The sequence below is a fragment of the Palaemon carinicauda genome, unplaced genomic scaffold, assembly GCF_036898095.1.
Source record: "Palaemon carinicauda isolate YSFRI2023 unplaced genomic scaffold, ASM3689809v2 scaffold493, whole genome shotgun sequence".
In the NCBI taxonomy this organism is placed as follows: Eukaryota; Metazoa; Arthropoda; class Malacostraca; order Decapoda; family Palaemonidae; genus Palaemon; species Palaemon carinicauda.
Window position 1 is genome coordinate 106,101 of NW_027171754.1, and position 20,409 is coordinate 126,509.

Genomic DNA, 20,409 nt, shown 5'->3' on the forward strand with positions numbered 1-20,409 from the left:
ATTTATTCAAAACCATGTTATTTTTTTTTCTTTTCATATTCTCTGGCTTAAATAAATAAACTGATTATGGCGTTCTGAAAGAAAACTCTTTGGTGGACTTTATTTTAGCGATGTAACTCAAAACTTGGGTTTTTATTTTAGCGATTAACTCAAAACTTGGGACTTTATTTTAGCGATGTGACTCAAAACTTGGGACTTTATTTTAGCGAAATCGACACTTGGACTTTATTTTAGCGAAGTAAATGGAAACTTGAACTTTATTTTAGCGAAATCGAAACTTAGACATTATTTTAGCGAAGTAAATGGAAACTTGGACTTTATTATAGCGAAGTAAATTACTGAAACTTGGACTTTATTTTAGCGAAGTAAATTACTGAAACTTGGACTTTATTTTAGCGAAGTAAATCGAAACTTGGACTTTATTTTAGCGAAGTAAATTACTGAAACTTGGACTTTATTTTAGCGAAGTAAATCGAAACTTGGACATTATTTTAGCGAAGTAAATTACTGAAACTTGGACTTTATTTTAGCGAAGTAAATCGAAACTTGGACATTATTTTAGCGAAGTAAATTACTGAAACTTGGACTTTATTTTAGCGAAGTAAATGGAAACTTGGACTTTATTTTAGCGAAGTAAATCGAAACTTGGACTTTATTTCAGCGAAGTAAATGGAAACTTGGACTTTATTTCAGCGAAGTAAATCGAAACTTGGACTTTATTTTAGCGAAGTAAATCGAAACTTGGACTTTATTTTAGCGAAGTAAATTACTGAAACTTGGACTTTATTTTAGCGAAGTAAATCGAAACTTGGACTTTATTTTAGCGAAGTAAATTACTGAAACTTGGACTTTATTTCAGCGAAGTAAATGGAAACTTGGACTTTATTTCAGCGAAGTAAATCGAAACTTGGACTTTATTTTAGCGAAGTAAATTACTGAAACTTGGACTTTATTTTAGCGAAGTAAATCGAAACTTGGACTTTATTTTAGCGAAGTAAATTACTGAAACTTGGACTTTATTTTAGCGAAGTAAATCGAAACTTGGACATTATTTTAGCGAAGTAAATTACTGAAACTTGGACTTTATTTTAGCGAAGTAAATCGAAACTTGGACATTATTTTAGCGAAGTAAATTACTGAAACTTGGACTTTATTTTAGCGAAGTAAATCGAAACTTGGACTTTATTTTAGCGAAGTAAATTACTGAAACTTGGACTTTATTTTAGCGAAGTAAATCGAAACTTGGACTTTATTTTAGCGAAGTAAATTACTGAAACTTGGACTTTATTTTAGCGAAGTAAATCGAAACTTGGACTTTATTTTAGCGAAGTAAATTACTGAAACTTGGACTTTATTTTAGCGAAGTAAATCGAAACTTGGACTTTATTTTAGCGAAGTAAATTACTGAAACTTGGACTTTATTTTAGCGAAGTAAATCGAAACTTGGACATTATTTTAGCGAAGTAAATTACTGAAACTTGGACTTTATTTTAGCGAAGTAAATCGAAACTTGGACATTATTTTAGCGAAGTAAATTACTGAAACTTGGACTTTATTTTAGCGAAGTAAATCGAAACTTGGACTTTATTTTAGCGAAGTAAATTACTGAAACTTGGACTTTATTTTAGCGAAGTAAATCGAAACTTGGACTTTATTTCAGCGAAGTAAATGGAAACTTGGACTTTATTTTAGCGAAGTAAATCGAAACTTGGACTTTATTTCAGCGAAGTAAATGGAAACTTGGACATTATTTTAGCGAAGTAAATTACTGAAACTTGGACTTTATTTTAGCGAAGTAAATGGAAACTTGGACTTTATTTTAGCGAAGTAAATCGAAACTTGGACATTATTTTAGCGAAGTAAATTACTGAAACTTGGACTTTATTTTAGCGAAGTAAATCGAAACTTGGACATTATTTTAGCGAAGTAAATTACTGAAACTTGGACTTTATTTTAGCGAAGTAAATCGAAACTTGGACTTTATTTTAGCGAAGTAAATTACTGAAACTTGGACTTTATTTCAGCGAAGTAAATGGAAACTTGGACTTTATTTCAGCGAAGTAAATCGAAACTTGGACTTTATTTCAGCGAAGTAAATGGAAACTTGGACTTTATTTCAGCGAAGTAAATCGAAACTTGGACTTTATTTCAGCGAAGTAAATTACTGAAACTTGGACTTTATTTTAGCGAAGTAAATCGAAACTTGGACATTATTTTAGCGAAGTAAATTACTGAAACTTGGACTTTATTTTAGCGAAGTAAATCGAAACTTGGACATTATTTTAGCGAAGTAAATTACTGAAACTTGGACTTTATTTTAGCGAAGTAAATCGAAACTTGGACTTTATTTTAGCGAAGTAAATTACTGAAACTTGGACTTTATTTTAGCGAAGTAAATCGAAACTTGGACTTTATTTTAGCGAAGTAAATTACTGAAACTTGGACTTTATTTTAGCGAAGTAAATCGAAACTTGGACTTTATTTTAGCGAAGTAAATTACTGAAACTTGGACTTTATTTTAGCGAAGTAAATCGAAACTTGGACTTTATTTTAGCGAAGTAAATTACTGAAACTTGGACTTTATTTTAGCGAAGTAAATCGAAACTTGGACTTTATTTTAGCGAAGTAAATTACTGAAACTTGGACTTTATTTTAGCGAAGTAAATCGAAACTTGGACTTTATTTTAGCGAAGTAAATTACTGAAACTTGGACTTTATTTTAGCGAAGTAAATCGAAACTTGGACTTTATTTTAGCGAAGTAAATCGAAACTTGGACTTTATTTTAGCGAAGTAAATTACTGAAACTTGGACTTTATTTTAGCGAAGTAAATCGAAACTTGGACTTTATTTTAGCGAAGTAAATTACTGAAACTTGGACTTTATTTCAGCGAAGTAAATGGAAACTTGGACTTTATTTCAGCGAAGTAAATCGAAACTTGGACTTTATTTCAGCGAAGTAAATCGAAACTTGGACTTTATTTCAGCGAAGTAAATCGAAACTTGGACTTTATTTTAGCGAAGTAAATTACTGAAACTTGGACTTTATTTTAGCGAAGTAAATCGAAACTTGGACATTATTTTAGCGAAGTAAATTACTGAAACTTGGACTTTATTTTAGCGAAGTAAATCGAAACTTGGACATTATTTTAGCGAAGTAAATTACTGAAACTTGGACTTTATTTTAGCGAAGTAAATCGAAACTTGGACTTTATTTTAGCGAAGTAAATTACTGAAACTTGGACTTTATTTTAGCGAAGTAAATCGAAACTTGGACTTTATTTTAGCGAAGTAAATTACTGAAACTTGGACTTTATTTTAGCGAAGTAAATCGAAACTTGGACTTTATTTTAGCGAAGTAAATTACTGAAACTTGGACTTTATTTTAGCGAAGTAAATCGAAACTTGGACATTATTTTAGCGAAGTAAATTACTGAAACTTGGACTTTATTTTAGCGAAGTAAATCGAAACTTGGACATTATTTTAGCGAAGTAAATTACTGAAACTTGGACTTTATTTTAGCGAAGTAAATCGAAACTTGGACATTATTTTAGCGAAGTAAATTACTGAAACTTGGACTTTATTTTAGCGAAGTAAATGGAAACTTGGACTTTATTTCAGCGAAGTAAATCGAAACTTGGACTTTATTTCAGCGAAGTAAATGGAAACTTGGACTTTATTTCAGCGAAGTAAATCACTGAAACTTGGACTTTATTTTAGCGAAGTAAATCGAAACTTGGACTTTATTTTAGCGAAGTAAATTACTGAAACTTGGACTTTATTTTAGCGAAGTAAATCGAAACTTGGACATTATTTTAGCGAAGTAAATTACTGAAACTTGGACTTTATTTCAGCGAAGTAAATCGAAACTTGGACTTTATTTTAGCGAAGTAAATTACTGAAACTTGGACTTTATTTTAGCGAAGTAAATTACTGAAACTTGGACTTTATTTTAGCGAAGTAAATCGAAACTTGGACTTTATTTTAGCGAAGTAAATTACTGAAACTTGGACTTTATTTTAGCGAAGTAAATCGAAACTTGGACATTATTTTAGCGAAGTAAATTACTGAAACTTGGACTTTATTTTAGCGAAGTAAATGGAAACTTGGACATTATTTTAGCGAAGTAAATTACTGAAACTTGGACTTTATTTTAGCGAAGTAAATGGAAACTTGGACATTATTTTAGCGAAGTAAATTACTGAAACTTGGACTTTATTTTAGCGAAGTAAATCGAAACTTGGACATTATTTTAGCGAAGTAAATTACTGAAACTTGGACTTTATTTTAGCGAAGTAAATCGAAACTTGGACATTATTTTAGCGAAGTAAATTACTGAAACTTGGACTTTATTTTAGCGAAGTAAATCGAAACTTGGACTTTATTTTAGCGAAGTAAATTACTGAAACTTGGACTTTATTTCAGCGAAGTAAATCGAAACTTGGACTTTATTTTAGCGAAGTAAATTACTGAAACTTGGACTTTATTTCAGCGAAGTAAATCGAAACTTGGACTTTATTTTAGCGAAGTAAATTACTGAAACTTGGACTTTATTTTAGCGAAGTAAATTACTGAAACTTGGACTTTATTTTAGCGAAGTAAATCGAAACTTGGACTTTATTTTAGCGAAGTAAATTACTGAAACTTGGACTTTATTTTAGCGAAGTAAATCGAAACTTGGACATTATTTTAGCGAAGTAAATTACTGAAACTTGGACTTTATTTCAGCGAAGTAAATGGAAACTTGGACTTTATTTCAGCGAAGTAAATCGAAACTTGGACTTTATTTCAGCGAAGTAAATCGAAACTTGGACTTTATTTTAGCGAAGTAAATCGAAACTTGGACTTTATTTTAGCGAAGTAAATCGAAACTTGGACTTTATTTTAGCGAAGTAAATTACTGAAACTTGGACTTTATTTTAGCGAAGTAAATTACTGAAACTTGGACTTTATTTTAGCGAAGTAAATTACTGAAACTTGGACTTTATTTTAGCGAAGTAAATTACTGAAACTTGGACTTTATTTTAGCGAAGTAAATTACTGAAACTTGGACTTTATTTTAGCGAAGTAAATTACTGAAACTTGGACTTTATTTTAGCGAAGTAAATTACTGAAACTTGGACTTTATTTTAGCGAAGTAAATTACTGAAACTTGGACTTTATTTTAGCGAAGTAAATTACTGAAACTTGGACTTTATTTTAGCGAAGTAAATTACTGAAACTTGGACTTTATTTTAGCGAAGTAAATTACTGAAACTTGGACTTTATTTTAGCGAAGTAAATTACTGAAACTTGGACTTTATTTTAGCGAAGTAAATCGAAACTTGGACTTTATTTTAGCGAAGTAAATTACTGAAACTTGGACTTTATTTTAGCGAAGTAAATTACTGAAACTTGGACTTTATTTTAGCGAAGTAAATTACTGAAACTTGGACTTTATTTTAGCGAAGTAAATCGAAACTTGGACTTTATTTTAGCGAAGTAAATTACTGAAACTTGGACTTTATTTTAGCGAAGTAAATTACTGAAACTTGGACTTTATTTTAGCGAAGTAAATTACTGAAACTTGGACTTTATTTTAGCGAAGTAAATTACTGAAACTTGGACTTTATTTTAGCGAAGTAAATCGAAACTTGGACTTTATTTTAGCGAAGTAAATTACTGAAACTTGGACTTTATTTTAGCGAAGTAAATTACTGAAACTTGGACTTTATTTTAGCGAAGTAAATTACTGAAACTTGGACTTTATTTTAGCGAAGTAAATTACTGAAACTTGGACTTTATTTTAGCGAAGTAAATTACTGAAACTTGGACTTTATTTTAGCGAAGTAAATCGAAACTTGGACTTTATTTTAGCGAAGTAAATTACTGAAACTTGGACTTTATTTTAGCGAAGTAAATTACTGAAACTTGGACTTTATTTTAGCGAAGTAAATTACTGAAACTTGGACTTTATTTTAGCGAAGTAAATCGAAACTTGGACTTTATTTTAGCGAAGTAAATTACTGAAACTTGGACTTTATTTTAGCGAAGTAAATTACTGAAACTTGGACTTTATTTTAGCGAAGTAAATCGAAACTTGGACTTTATTTTAGCGAAGTAAATTACTGAAACTTGGACTTTATTTTAGCGAAGTAAATTACTGAAACTTGGACTTTATTTTAGCGAAGTAAATTACTGAAACTTGGACTTTATTTTAGCGAAGTAAATTACTGAAACTTGGACTTTATTTTAGCGAAGTAAATTACTGAAACTTGGACTTTATTTTAGCGAAGTAAATTACTGAAACTTGGACTTTATTTTAGCGAAGTAAATTACTGAAACTTGGACTTTATTTTAGCGAAGTAAATTACTGAAACTTGGACTTTATTTTAGCGAAGTAAATTACTGAAACTTGGACTTTATTTTAGCGAAGTAAATTACTGAAACTTGGACTTTATTTTAGCGAAGTAAATTACTGAAACTTGGACTTTATTTTAGCGAAGTAAATTACTGAAACTTGGACTTTATTTTAGCGAAGTAAATTACTGAAACTTGGACTTTATTTTAGCGAAGTAAATTACTGAAACTTGGACTTTATTTTAGCGAAGTAAATTACTGAAACTTGGACTTTATTTTAGCGAAGTAAATTACTGAAACTTGGACTTTATTTTAGCGAAGTAAATTACTGAAACTTGGACTTTATTTTAGCGAAGTAAATTACTGAAACTTGGACTTTATTTTAGCGAAGTAAATTACTGAAACTTGGACTTTATTTTAGCGAAGTAAATTACTGAAACTTGGACTTTATTTTAGCGAAGTAAATTACTGAAACTTGGACTTTATTTTAGCGAAGTAAATTACTGAAACTTGGACTTTATTTTAGCGAAGTAAATTACTGAAACTTGGACTTTATTTTAGCGAAGTAAATTACTGAAACTTGGACTTTATTTTAGCGAAGTAAATTACTGAAACTTGGACTTTATTTTAGCGAAGTAAATTACTGAAACTTGGACTTTATTTTAGCGAAGTAAATTACTGAAACTTGGACTTTATTTTAGCGAAGTAAATTACTGAAACTTGGACTTTATTTTAGCGAAGTAAATTACTGAAACTTGGACTTTATTTTAGCGAAGTAAATTACTGAAACTTGGACTTTATTTTAGCGAAGTAAATTACTGAAACTTGGACTTTATTTTAGCGAAGTAAATTACTGAAACTTGGACTTTATTTTAGCGAAGTAAATCGAAACTTGGACTTTATTTTAGCGAAGTAAATTACTGAAACTTGGACTTTATTTTAGCGAAGTAAATTACTGAAACTTGGACTTTATTTTAGCGAAGTAAATTACTGAAACTTGGACTTTATTTTAGCGAAGTAAATCGAAACTTGGACTTTATTTTAGCGAAGTAAATTACTGAAACTTGGACTTTATTTTAGCGAAGTAAATTACTGAAACTTGGACTTTATTTTAGCGAAGTAAATTACTGAAACTTGGACTTTATTTTAGCGAAGTAAATTACTGAAACTTGGACTTTATTTTAGCGAAGTAAATCGAAACTTGGACTTTATTTTAGCGAAGTAAATTACTGAAACTTGGACTTTATTTTAGCGAAGTAAATCGAAACTTGGACTTTATTTTAGCGAAGTAAATTACTGAAACTTGGACTTTATTTTAGCGAAGTAAATTACTGAAACTTGGACTTTATTTTAGCGAAGTAAATTACTGAAACTTGGACTTTATTTTAGCGAAGTAAATTACTGAAACTTGGACTTTATTTTAGCGAAGTAAATTACTGAAACTTGGACTTTATTTTAGCGAAGTAAATTACTGAAACTTGGACTTTATTTTAGCGAAGTAAATCGAAACTTGGACTTTATTTTAGCGAAGTAAATTACTGAAACTTGGACTTTATTTTAGCGAAGTAAATTACTGAAACTTGGACTTTATTTTAGCGAAGTAAATTACTGAAACTTGGACTTTATTTTAGCGAAGTAAATTACTGAAACTTGGACTTTATTTTAGCGAAGTAAATCGAAACTTGGACTTTATTTTAGCGAAGTAAATTACTGAAACTTGGACTTTATTTTAGCGAAGTAAATTACTGAAACTTGGACTTTATTTTAGCGAAGTAAATTACTGAAACTTGGACTTTATTTTAGCGAAGTAAATTACTGAAACTTGGACTTTATTTTAGCGAAGTAAATTACTGAAACTTGGACTTTATTTTAGCGAAGTAAATTACTGAAACTTGGACTTTATTTTAGCGAAGTAAATTACTGAAACTTGGACTTTATTTTAGCGAAGTAAATTACTGAAACTTGGACTTTATTTTAGCGAAGTAAATTACTGAAACTTGGACTTTATTTTAGCGAAGTAAATTACTGAAACTTGGACTTTATTTTAGCGAAGTAAATTACTGAAACTTGGACTTTATTTTAGCGAAGTAAATTACTGAAACTTGGACTTTATTTTAGCGAAGTAAATTACTGAAACTTGGACTTTATTTTAGCGAAGTAAATTACTGAAACTTGGACTTTATTTTAGCGAAGTAAATCGAAACTTGGACTTTATTTTAGCGAAGTAAATTACTGAAACTTGGACTTTATTTTAGCGAAGTAAATCGAAACTTGGACTTTATTTTAGCGAAGTAAATTACTGAAACTTGGACTTTATTTTAGCGAAGTAAATCGAAACTTGGACTTTATTTTAGCGAAGTAAATTACTGAAACTTGGACTTTATTTTAGCGAAGTAAATCGAAACTTGGACTTTATTTTAGCGAAGTAAATTACTGAAACTTGGACTTTATTTTAGCGAAGTAAATCGAAACTTGGACATTATTTTAGCGAAGTAAATTACTGAAACTTGGACTTTATTTTAGCGAAGTAAATCGAAACTTGGACATTATTTTAGCGAAGTAAATTACTGAAACTTGGACTTTATTTTAGCGAAGTAAATGGAAACTTGGACTTTATTTTAGCGAAGTAAATCGAAACTTGGACTTTATTTCAGCGAAGTAAATGGAAACTTGGACTTTATTTCAGCGAAGTAAATCGAAACTTGGACTTTATTTTAGCGAAGTAAATCGAAACTTGGACTTTATTTCAGCGAAGTAAATCGAAACTTGGACTTTATTTTAGCGAAGTAAATCGAAACTTGGACTTTATTTCAGCGAAGTAAATCGAAACTTGGACTTTATTTTAGCGAAGTAAATCGAAACTTGGACTTTATTTCAGCGAAGTAAATCGAAACTTGGACTTTATTTTAGCGAAGTAAATCGAAACTTGGACTTTATTTCAGCGAAGTAAATCGAAACTTGGACTTTATTTTAGCGAAGTAAATCGAAACTTGGACTTTATTTCAGCGAAGTAAATCGAAACTTGGACTTTATTTTAGCGAAGTAAATCGAAACTTGGACTTTATTTCAGCGAAGTAAATCGAAACTTGGACTTTATTTTAGCGAAGTAAATCGAAACTTGGACTTTATTTCAGCGAAGTAAATCGAAACTTGGACTTTATTTTAGCGAAGTAAATCGAAACTTGGACTTTATTTCAGCGAAGTAAATCGAAACTTGGACTTTATTTTAGCGAAGTAAATCGAAACTTGGACTTTATTTCAGCGAAGTAAATCGAAACTTGGACTTTATTTTAGCGAAGTAAATCGAAACTTGGACTTTATTTCAGCGAAGTAAATCGAAACTTGGACTTTATTTTAGCGAAGTAAATCGAAACTTGGACTTTATTTCAGCGAAGTAAATCGAAACTTGGACTTTATTTTAGCGAAGTAAATCGAAACTTGGACTTTATTTCAGCGAAGTAAATCGAAACTTGGACTTTATTTTAGCGAAGTAAATCGAAACTTGGACTTTATTTCAGCGAAGTAAATCGAAACTTGGACTTTATTTTAGCGAAGTAAATCGAAACTTGGACTTTATTTCAGCGAAGTAAATCGAAACTTGGACTTTATTTTAGCGAAGTAAATCGAAACTTGGACTTTATTTCAGCGAAGTAAATCGAAACTTGGACTTTATTTTAGCGAAGTAAATCGAAACTTGGACTTTATTTCAGCGAAGTAAATCGAAACTTGGACTTTATTTTAGCGAAGTAAATCGAAACTTGGACTTTATTTCAGCGAAGTAAATCGAAACTTGGACTTTATTTCAGCGAAGTAAATCGAAACTTGGACTTTATTTCAGCGAAGTAAATCGAAACTTGGACTTTATTTCAGCGAAGTAAATCGAAACTTGGACTTTATTTCAGCGAAGTAAATGGAAACTTGGACTTTATTTCAGCGAAGTAAATCGAAACTTGGACTTTATTTCAGCGAAGTAAATCGAAACTTGGACTTTATTTCAGCGAAGTAAATCGAAACTTGGACTTTATTTCAGCGAAGTAAATCGAAACTTGGACTTTATTTCAGCGAAGTAAATCGAAACTTGGACTTTATTTCAGCGAAGTAAATGGAAACTTGGACTTTATTTCAGCGAAGTAAATCGAAACTTGGACTTTATTTCAGCGAAGTAAATGGAAACTTGGACTTTATTTCAGCGAAGTAAATCGAAACTTGGACTTTATTTCAGCGAAGTAAATGGAAACTTGGACTTTATTTCAGCGAAGTAAATCGAAACTTGGACTTTATTTCAGCGAAGTAAATGGAAACTTGGACTTTATTTCAGCGAAGTAAATCGAAACTTGGACTTTATTTCAGCGAAGTAAATGGAAACTTGGACTTTATTTCAGCGAAGTAAATCGAAACTTGGACTTTATTTCAGCGAAGTAAATCGAAACTTGGACTTTATTTTAGCGAAGTAAATCGAAACTTGGACTTTATTTCAGCGAAGTAAATCGAAACTTGGACTTTATTTCAGCGAAGTAAATCGAAACTTGGACTTTATTTCAGCGAAGTAAATGGAAACTTGGACTTTATTTTAGCGAAGTAAATGGAAACTTGGACTTTATTTTAGCGAAGTAAATGGAAACTTGGACTTTATTTCAGCGAAGTAAATCGAAACTTGGAATTTATTTCAGCGAAGTAAATGGAAACTTGGACTTTATTTCAGCAGCAAAGTAAATCGAAACTTGAACTTTATTTTAGCGAAGTAAATCGAAACTTGGACTTTATTTTAGCGAAGTAAATCGAAACTTGGACTTTATTTTAGCGAAGTAAATGGAAACTTGGACTTTATTTCAGCAAAGTAAATCGAAACTTGAACTTTATTTTAGCGAAGTAAATGGAAACTTGGACTTTATTTTAGCGAAGTAAATGGAAACTTGGACTTTATTTTAGCGAAGTAAATCGAAACTTGGACTTTATTTTAGCTAAGTAAATCGAAACTTGGACTTTATTTTAGCGAAGTAAATGGAAACTTGGACTTTATTTTAGCGAAGTAAATCGAAACTTGGAGTTTATTTTAGCGAAGTAAATCCAAACTTGGACTTTATTTTAGCGAAGTAAATCGAAACTTGGACTTTATTTTAGCGAAGAAAATTATTGAAACTTGGACTTTATTTTAACGAAGTAAATGGAAACTTGAACTTTAGTTTAGCGAAGTAAATCGAAACTTGGACTTTATTTTAGCGAAGAAAATTATTGAAACTTGGACTTTATTTTAACGAAGTAAATGGAAACTTGAACTTTATTTTAGCGAAGTAAATCGAAACTTGGACTTTATTTTAGCGAAGTAAATTATTGAAACTTGGACTTTATTTTAGCGAAGTAAATCGAAACTTGGACTTTACTTCAGCGATGTAACTCCAAACTTGGACTTTATTTCAGCAAAGTAAATCAAAACTTTAACTTTATTTTAGTGAAGTAAATCGAAACTTGGACTTTATTCCAGCGACGTAACTCTAAACTTGACCGATTCTTCGAGTTAACTTGAATTGTATTGAACCAACTTATCTGAATCGACTTATGGATGCATTGAAATGACTTGTACAGTCAGTCTCCAGACGATGCTGTCTGAAATGAAATTAATTATATCAATTCCTCTTTAGAAAGACAATTACATTGATTAGCAGCAAGAGAATTGTCTGGTATTATTACAGTTTCAACCATTATGGGAAATCTATTATATTAATATTTTTCCTGAGTAAAGCAAGTCTTTTGTAGTATTTCTGTATAATATTATCTGTCGCAAATGCCTAGTTCTTTATATAGCGACGATCAAACTCACGCTACTCATGTCTTCCTCCCAGATTTTTTCTAAGTCTGTTGTTATTGTTGACTGTGTCTTGTTTTTGCTCAAATGCACCCTGTAACCACTATAATCCGCAGACAAACTAGTCCACTATGAAGTCTTACACGTTTGGCCAATCATAGCGCCTATCCACTATGACATCATAGTGGATAGGTGCTGTGATTGGCCAAACAGCGCGACAATACATTATCTTACCCAGGCATTTCATTTCGTTCTTAGACATGGAGGCCATAGCAAGCACGTCATCTCATGTTGCACAAGAAGTTGAAATTCCATCTTCTTGTCCTGACTGTTTCCTAACTTACAATGAATTTGTTGTAACTTATTCAGGGAATATTGAAAAACTAGTGGATTTATGCCAGAGACAATTTAATTTTACAAAATAAAAATTGTCCTGCATGTCAAGGAACCTTTGCAACGGCTTCACGTTTTCCTCAAAGCACCAGCACATCTTTATGAACCAACAGTTTAAGGTAAGCTTCATTAACTTATAGAGTATATTATAATGGTGATAGTATAACGATGTATACAGCAGTACCATCACTTTGGATTTGGTTTGATGGATGTGTTAGGTAGTGGCCGTAAGGGGGGGGGGTCGAAGGGGCTAGGCCTAGGTAGGGGTACAGGGCCCTAGGTTAGGTGGTTGTATTAGGTTCGGTAGTGCCCCGAAAATCACAGTGGCCTTAAGGGGGGGTCGCCCCTCTGGTAGGCATAGGTAGGGGTACAGGGCCCCTAGGCTAGGTTAGGTGAGTTTACTAAGTTCGGTAGTGCCCTGAAAATTACTGTGGCCTTAAAGGGGGGGGGGGTCGCAGGAGGGGCGGAGCCTCCCCCCCCCCCGGAGGGCTAGGTAAGGGTATAGGGGGAGGGGTGGTGGAAGGATAAGTATTCAATTAATGAAAATATCATTTGACGTCCCCCCCCCCTGGTGTCCCCCATAATTGTTGGGATGAAGTAGGGTCTTTCTGCATTACAACATAATATGAAACAAAAACAAAAAAAACACGTTTAAAAACACTGATTTTTCTGGAAAAACTGGTAAATTTTTAGTTTCAGCCAAATTTGGAAAAATGCAATAAAAATATATTTGTTGCATCAGAAATAGTGTGGTTTCAATGAATTTAACGTTTATTTTGACTGCAAACCAACCGATTTAGAGATTTACTATGTATACCCTAGTTCATCCCAATTATGGGGGACACCCTTTGGGAACCGGGGTTTTGGGTGGGGGAAGGGGGGGAGGGTGTTGGGGCATTGAATGATATTTGCAATAAATGAATAATTAATGTTCCAGCACCCCTCCCCCATACCCCTAACTAGGCCTACCGGGGGGAGGGGGGTAGGGCCCCCCAGCGACCCCCCTTAAAGCCACAGTAATTTTCAGGGCACCACAGAACCTAACAAACCCACCTAACCTAACCTAGGGGCCCTGTACCCCTACCGGGGGGGGGGGGGCTTCGCCCCCCCTGCGACCCCCCCCTTATGGCCACAGTAATTTTCAAGGCACCACAGAACCTAACAAACCCACCTAACCTAACCTAGGGGCCCTGTACCCCTACCGGGGGGGGCTTCGCCCCCCCTGCGACCCCCCCTTATGGCCACAGTAATTTTCAAGGCACCACAGAACCTAACAAACCCACCTAACCTAACCTAGGGGCCCTGTACCCCTACCGGGGGGGCTTCGCCCCCCTGCGACCCCCCCTTTAACCAGGGGTAAATTTGAATATATATATTTTGTTAAATCACTTCTTACCTTAAACGGAAGATGACGATGAAGATGTGGAAGGTTGTGGTTGACCCTCCTTTACAGATTTGGTACAATACCACACATGTCTATCCTCACGAAAATGTAAAGCCGAATCACATTTACCACACTGGACACTTAAAGTTAATACGGAATGCTCCCTTAGAAAACGATTCACTACTTCAGGAGTTCCATTATAATTCCCATGAAATCTGCCGATCACATCAAAATAGGAATAACGACATATTTCACACAACCGTACCGGAGGATCCATGACAGTCAAGTGACGTGTGATGAAAATATAGAAACCGGAACTTTTGAAAACCGAAAACAAACGACAATCACGGGTTTCTCCCATAATGAAATAGGGAAAAAAACAAAATACTATCGTTTACAATGTTATATTGCACGAAAAACAGATCCTTGAAACAAGACTGAGAGACCAATGAATCGTTCAATAATAACCCTTGAAAAGAACCCAGTAGTATTTAGATTGGAGGAGCGACATTAGTGGGTGGAGCAAATGCGCATTCAAGTAAATATTGTCACATTGCGCAATGGGGAGGAGCCAAGTAAGATGAAAACAGATATACAAACGAACAAGAGCTACCTTGCGTGCCCATGGAAAGATATACACTAAACTTAGAAAAAGTCAAGACCTTCAATTCCTGAAATATTTATTTTCTCTGTAAGTATGCATTAGCGACAATAATGTATTGAGAAGAAGTGTTTTGTTATCACGTGCTTTACTAGGAAAATATATTAATATAATACATTTCCCAATTTGGTTGAATCCAAAACTTTACCGAAAAACTTGTTGTTTTAACTCCAATTACATAGTAAATCTCTAAATCGGATGGTTTGCGGTCAAAATAAACGTTAAATCCGTTGGAACTACACTATTTCTGATGCAACAAATATATTTTTATTCCAGTTTCCCCATAATGGTTGAAACTGTAATTTTACCAATTGTCTTAATTACCTATTAGCAAGACAAACTTCACTTTTCACAACAGTATTACAATTTTATAACATTTAAATATAGATTTTCACAGGCCTGGTTTTTTCAGAATATAGAAAACGGGATTCGCAAGGCGCCGTTGTAAAGGCTATAGTTATATCAATATGAACATATATCACAAGCACACGTGATTTTAATTAATGTAAATATCACCCACGAATGGCATTTAATACCGAATTCTATCTTGGGAATATATATCCACTTGGAATTCATCTTATGGTAACAGCTTCTGGTCGGGTGGGGATTCGAACCACCACCTGTACGGCTGGAAACCATGCTGGCAGGGACCCTACCGACTGAGCTATCAAGAGAGACTTGATAGTTCAGTCGGTAGAGACTTGATAGCTCAGTCGGTAGGGTCCCTGCCAGCATGGTTTCCAGCCGTACAGATGGTGGTTCGAATCCCCACCCGGCCAGAAGCTGTTACCATAAAATGAATTCCAAGTGGACTTATATCAATATGATTACTATGAAATCAAATTGTTTGTCTTAAAATCAGGTTTTCCACAACTGTTTACATTTCTGTCCTAACACACAAAGGCCATATGTCACTTTGAAGAGCTGTTTTCCTGTTCCTATCACAAAAAGCAAACATTTCCCCCAAACAAGACCTACAAGATCTGTTTGTCGTAGGCCTATTCAATATGTATTTAGGCCTATTTTGCGTTATTTCTCAAATCCATATTATCGAAACACTAATAAAAAAAAAAAAGTCGTTTTATCTTAAATTTTCCTCTAGCCTTAAAATCATGATTAAAATGTGCTATTTCATAGTAGATACGATTAAAATTAAATATATATATTCTTCTCTATATTTACTAAAAAAAATGAAGAAATCTACTACAATATAAGATAATAATCTCCCAAATTGAGGTTAAAATCCAATTGACATTTCAGTTATAATATGGGCATATATTGCGAACTAATTCCATTAAAGACTAGAGGGGGCTCTCAGTAGAGCACAGACTTCCGCCACGGCAACTTATTTCTCGACCTTGACCTTGACCTTTGACCTTGATATGTATTCATTGGCGTGGATTTTCTTACACTCGAATATGAACCAAGTTTGAAGTCTCTCTGTGACAACGATGTCAAAACTTATGGCTGATTAAGTCAATTGGACATTTTGCTTGATCGTGACCTTTGACCTTTGACCTTTAGCTTCCATAACTTAATCATTTCCAGATTTTTACTTAACAGTTAATACCTGCAAGTTTCATTACTCTACGATTAAAATTGTGGCCAGGAAGCTGCTGATTATGTTAATTGGACATTTTGCTTGACCTTGACCTTTGACCTTTGACCTTTAGCTTCCAAAATTTAATCATTTCCAGCTTTTTACTTAAAAGTTAATCCCTGGAAGTTTCATTACTCTAAGATTAAAATTGTGGCCAGGAAGCTGTTCACAAACAAACACAAACAGGGGGTAAAACATAAGCTCCTTCCAACTTCGTTGACTTATGTAAATAAGGTTCAATAAGTACATTAATTACAACAATTCATGTTAAAAATAACGCAAATTATTACTGAAATAATAACGCCACATAAGTATTAACAACGGTCACTTCTAAATAACTTTAAGTACTCACAATCACTTTGACCCAAATTCACTCCACTAAAACGCCATTTTTTGGTCTTGATTCACACCTAAATCGACTTAAAATCACTCGCACATTACAGATTAATTCACGCAAAAACACTATTTACTCTCACCTTTTTAACAAAACGATTAATGTAGAAATTAACACTAAATAAGGCTTTAAATAAAGTTTTCTTCCAGCCACGAAGTATCAAGTTAACCGGCTTCTTACCATCGGGCAAATGAGCTGTCGAACTGCAGTGTTGCCAGATCTGTTAGTGTAAAAATCCTCAAAACTCATGATTAAAAAATCCCCAAAACCAACACAAAAATCCCAATTTCCACCAATATAATCTCTTGTCTTCATCACGTAGGCTTTACTAATATAGAAATTACTCGATATACTTCATTTAAGATCAAGCAAACTAATTGCAACAATATAAAGCTTTACTCGTCTTTGTTTCTTCATGGAAATTTGTAAAAAATATCCCCATCTGATAACCAAAACCCCAAGATATAGGTATAAATCCCTAAATCTAGGGATGAATTACCATATCTGGCAACACTGTGTAGAAGTCACCTGCCCATAAGGTTGGAAAACAAAAGGCAAGTCTTGCCAGTTTTCCATTTTTTTAAGCCAAAAAACCTCAAATTGGGCATTTAAAAAAATTAGGCCTTAAGTAATATGAAAAATAGTATATATTTAGCCTTTTACTAATGATAAGTTGGACTTTTTCAAGAGGCGGTTGATTATAAATTGGCCTTTTAGAAAACATGGCAACTCTGTCACGGTAACTTTACCAGTGAATTACGTCACACATAAAGAGGTGGTTAACGGCTTTTAACTATGGCTATAGGATAGTTAAGCCAACTATAATTTGAATTAGAGAAACCTTAATATCTTCTCAAATATATTTATTAATATAAAAAGCTGAAAAAACGTTAATTTTTCAAATATATTTACAAACGTAAAAAGCTGAAAAACATTGTTTGTAATTTTTTTTTGCATTGGCATTTTGCGCAATATCTAATAATAAATTTCACATATATATATATATATATATATATATATATATATATATATATATATATATATATATATATATATATATATATATATATATAGTGTGTGTGTGTGTGTGTATGTATGTCTGCAGCTCTTCTAGGAGAAGGACACTCCAAAATCAAACCATTGTTCTCTAGTCTTGGATAGTGCCATAGCCTCTGTACCATGGTCTTTCCACTGTCTTGGGTTAGAGTTCTCTAGCTTGAGGGTACACTCGGGCACACTATTCTATCTTATTTTTCCTTTCCTCACTGGGCTATTTTCCCTATTGGAGCCCCTAGGCCTATAACATCCTGCTTTTCCAACTAGGGTTGTAGCTTAGCAAGTGATAATAACAATAATATATTGTTCAACACCCTTTCAAATTTACAGTAGGTGTTCCTTAATTCAATTTTCAAAGTCTGGTCACCATTATTATTATTATTATTATTATTATTATTATTATTATTATTATTATTATTATTATTATTACTTGCTAAGCTACAGCCAAAGTTTGAAAAGCAGGATGCTGTAAGCCCAAGGGCTCCAACAATATCAATACACATTGAATAATTCAAAGTACAGTATTTAGTGCGTGCTCTCTTCAAATGGCTACTTGAGAGAGAGAGAGAGAGAGAGAGAGAGAGAGAGAGAGAGAGAGAGAGAGAGAGAGAGAGAGAGAATGTGGTAGTTTCAAATACCAAAATGGAAATTACTATACTACAAAGCTTTATAACTTTTTGATTTCACAAACACTCTCTCTCTCTCTCTCTCTCTCTCTCTCTCTCTCTCTCTCTCTCTCTCTCTCTCTCTCTCTCCTCTCTCTCTGTTTTCTTTCTCGATCGAATTATTTAATTTATAAAGTATTTAAAATACCGTTTTATCTACATAACATTTTGAAAGGAAAATTTGCATATAATTCCTATTTCTTTTCATACGTATTGTTTTATCAATATATAGAAAACACTTAATAATGAAAATTTTTCTTATTGTTTTTAAGTTTTCCAAAAATTTGACTAGCCAGATTATGAGTAATGAAATCCTATATCTGTTCGTGTTTAAATTGAAAAAATAGACATTTTCACCAAAAAGTTTCGAGTTTATAGAAAACGGGCTTCAAAGTTTGATTAAATAAACTTTAGTATGTTGCTATTCTTAAAATATTTCATTTTACGTTGTTTCCTTTCCTTACTGGGATATTTTACCTGTTCAGGCCCCTGGGCTTATAGCATCCTGCTTTTCCAAATAGGGTTGTAGCTTAGCAATTAATAATAATAATTAAATTTGGACTTTTAACGGTAAAGTTAAGCAAGACATGGCTAGCATAATATATTCTTGTCTATGTATTTTCTGTGTAAATTCTACGTTTTTAGACTATTTAATTATCGTCTATGACACTTTATTCATCTTTCATTATAATAATAACATTAAAATTTAAAATATATAAGCTAGTAGACAAAGAAATAATATTTGATACAACTAAAGTTTATTTACGATCATTAAAGAAAACGGACTATAGTTCTTTATAGAAAATGGCAATGTTGATATATATGGGATCCTAAACTAAATAACTATGTATAAATGTCTTTTGAAGAAAATGCAAATAAACACATATCCAGGTCAGAAAATAGTTGTGTAAGGGACCTTACGCGCTTGCAAAAATATACAATAAAGATTTCTTAGCAATAAAATAAATTGTTTTAATTAAAAAAAAGCTATTTGAAACAGGAAACATAGACTCCACTGGATAAAAATGCAATAATCTAGATTTCCAAAATTCCAACAATATGTTGTGAAGGGCACTTCAAGAATTTGACAAGGGGGTGTATATGAGAGAGAGAGAGAGAGAGAGAGAGAGAGAGAGAGAGAGAGAGAGAGAGATATTGGCTTTCTAATTGGCGAGGTTTTCTAAGACTTTTAAAATAAAAATCCCCTTCTGACTTTAAAATATTTCCAAGTTATTTCATTACCAAGGTTTCAGTGACACTATATATGGAACAGCCCTGACCTACCTCTAGAGAGAGAGAGAGAGAGAGAGAGAGAGAGAGAGAGAGAGAGAGATTTCTAATTAGCGAGGTTTTCTAAGACTTTTAAAATAAAAATCCCCTTCTAACTTTAAAATATTTCTAAGTTATTTCATTACCAAGACTTCAGTTACTCTATATATTGTACAGCCTTGACCTACCTCTAGAGAGAGAGAGAGAGAGAGAGAGAGAGAGAGAGCTTCAGTAGCACTAATTATAAGCTCCTAAAGACTGCCTTTTCAGCCACGTAATTATTATAAACTCGGCCGGCCATCTTGCCACTCCACAACCTAATATCCTTGATCCTATTGTAGGTCTAAGCGTCTTGTGGAAGTCCTTTCTCCTAAACAGACTAAATACTTTATAAAATAGCTTGTTTATCGAGTCTTGGGGGATTTTTTATGTATTTTAATTTTGATAAAAAGGATTGATAACTAAATGTAAGGTTATAATTTAATTTTCCTAATGAGGAGTCTTTTAAGTTCTTTGTATTTTACGTCTTTAATTGTTAGAGAAAGTAGATCAGAATAAGAGAGAGAGAGAGAGAGAGAGAGAGAGAGAGAGAGAGAGAGACCCCTCTCTCTCTCTCTCTCTCTCTCTCTCTCTCTCTCTCTCAGTATGAAGATAAAAGTACAAAGTATATTTCTCTTTTTGTTATTTTTCTTGATATATTTTATCTAAATTGTCCATTACTTCTCTTGTAGTTTATCTATTTCCTTATTTCCTTTCCTCACTGGGCTGTTTTCCATGTTGCAGCCCTTGGGCTTATGGCATCCTGTTTTTCAAGGATGCTACTACTACTACTACTACTACTACTAC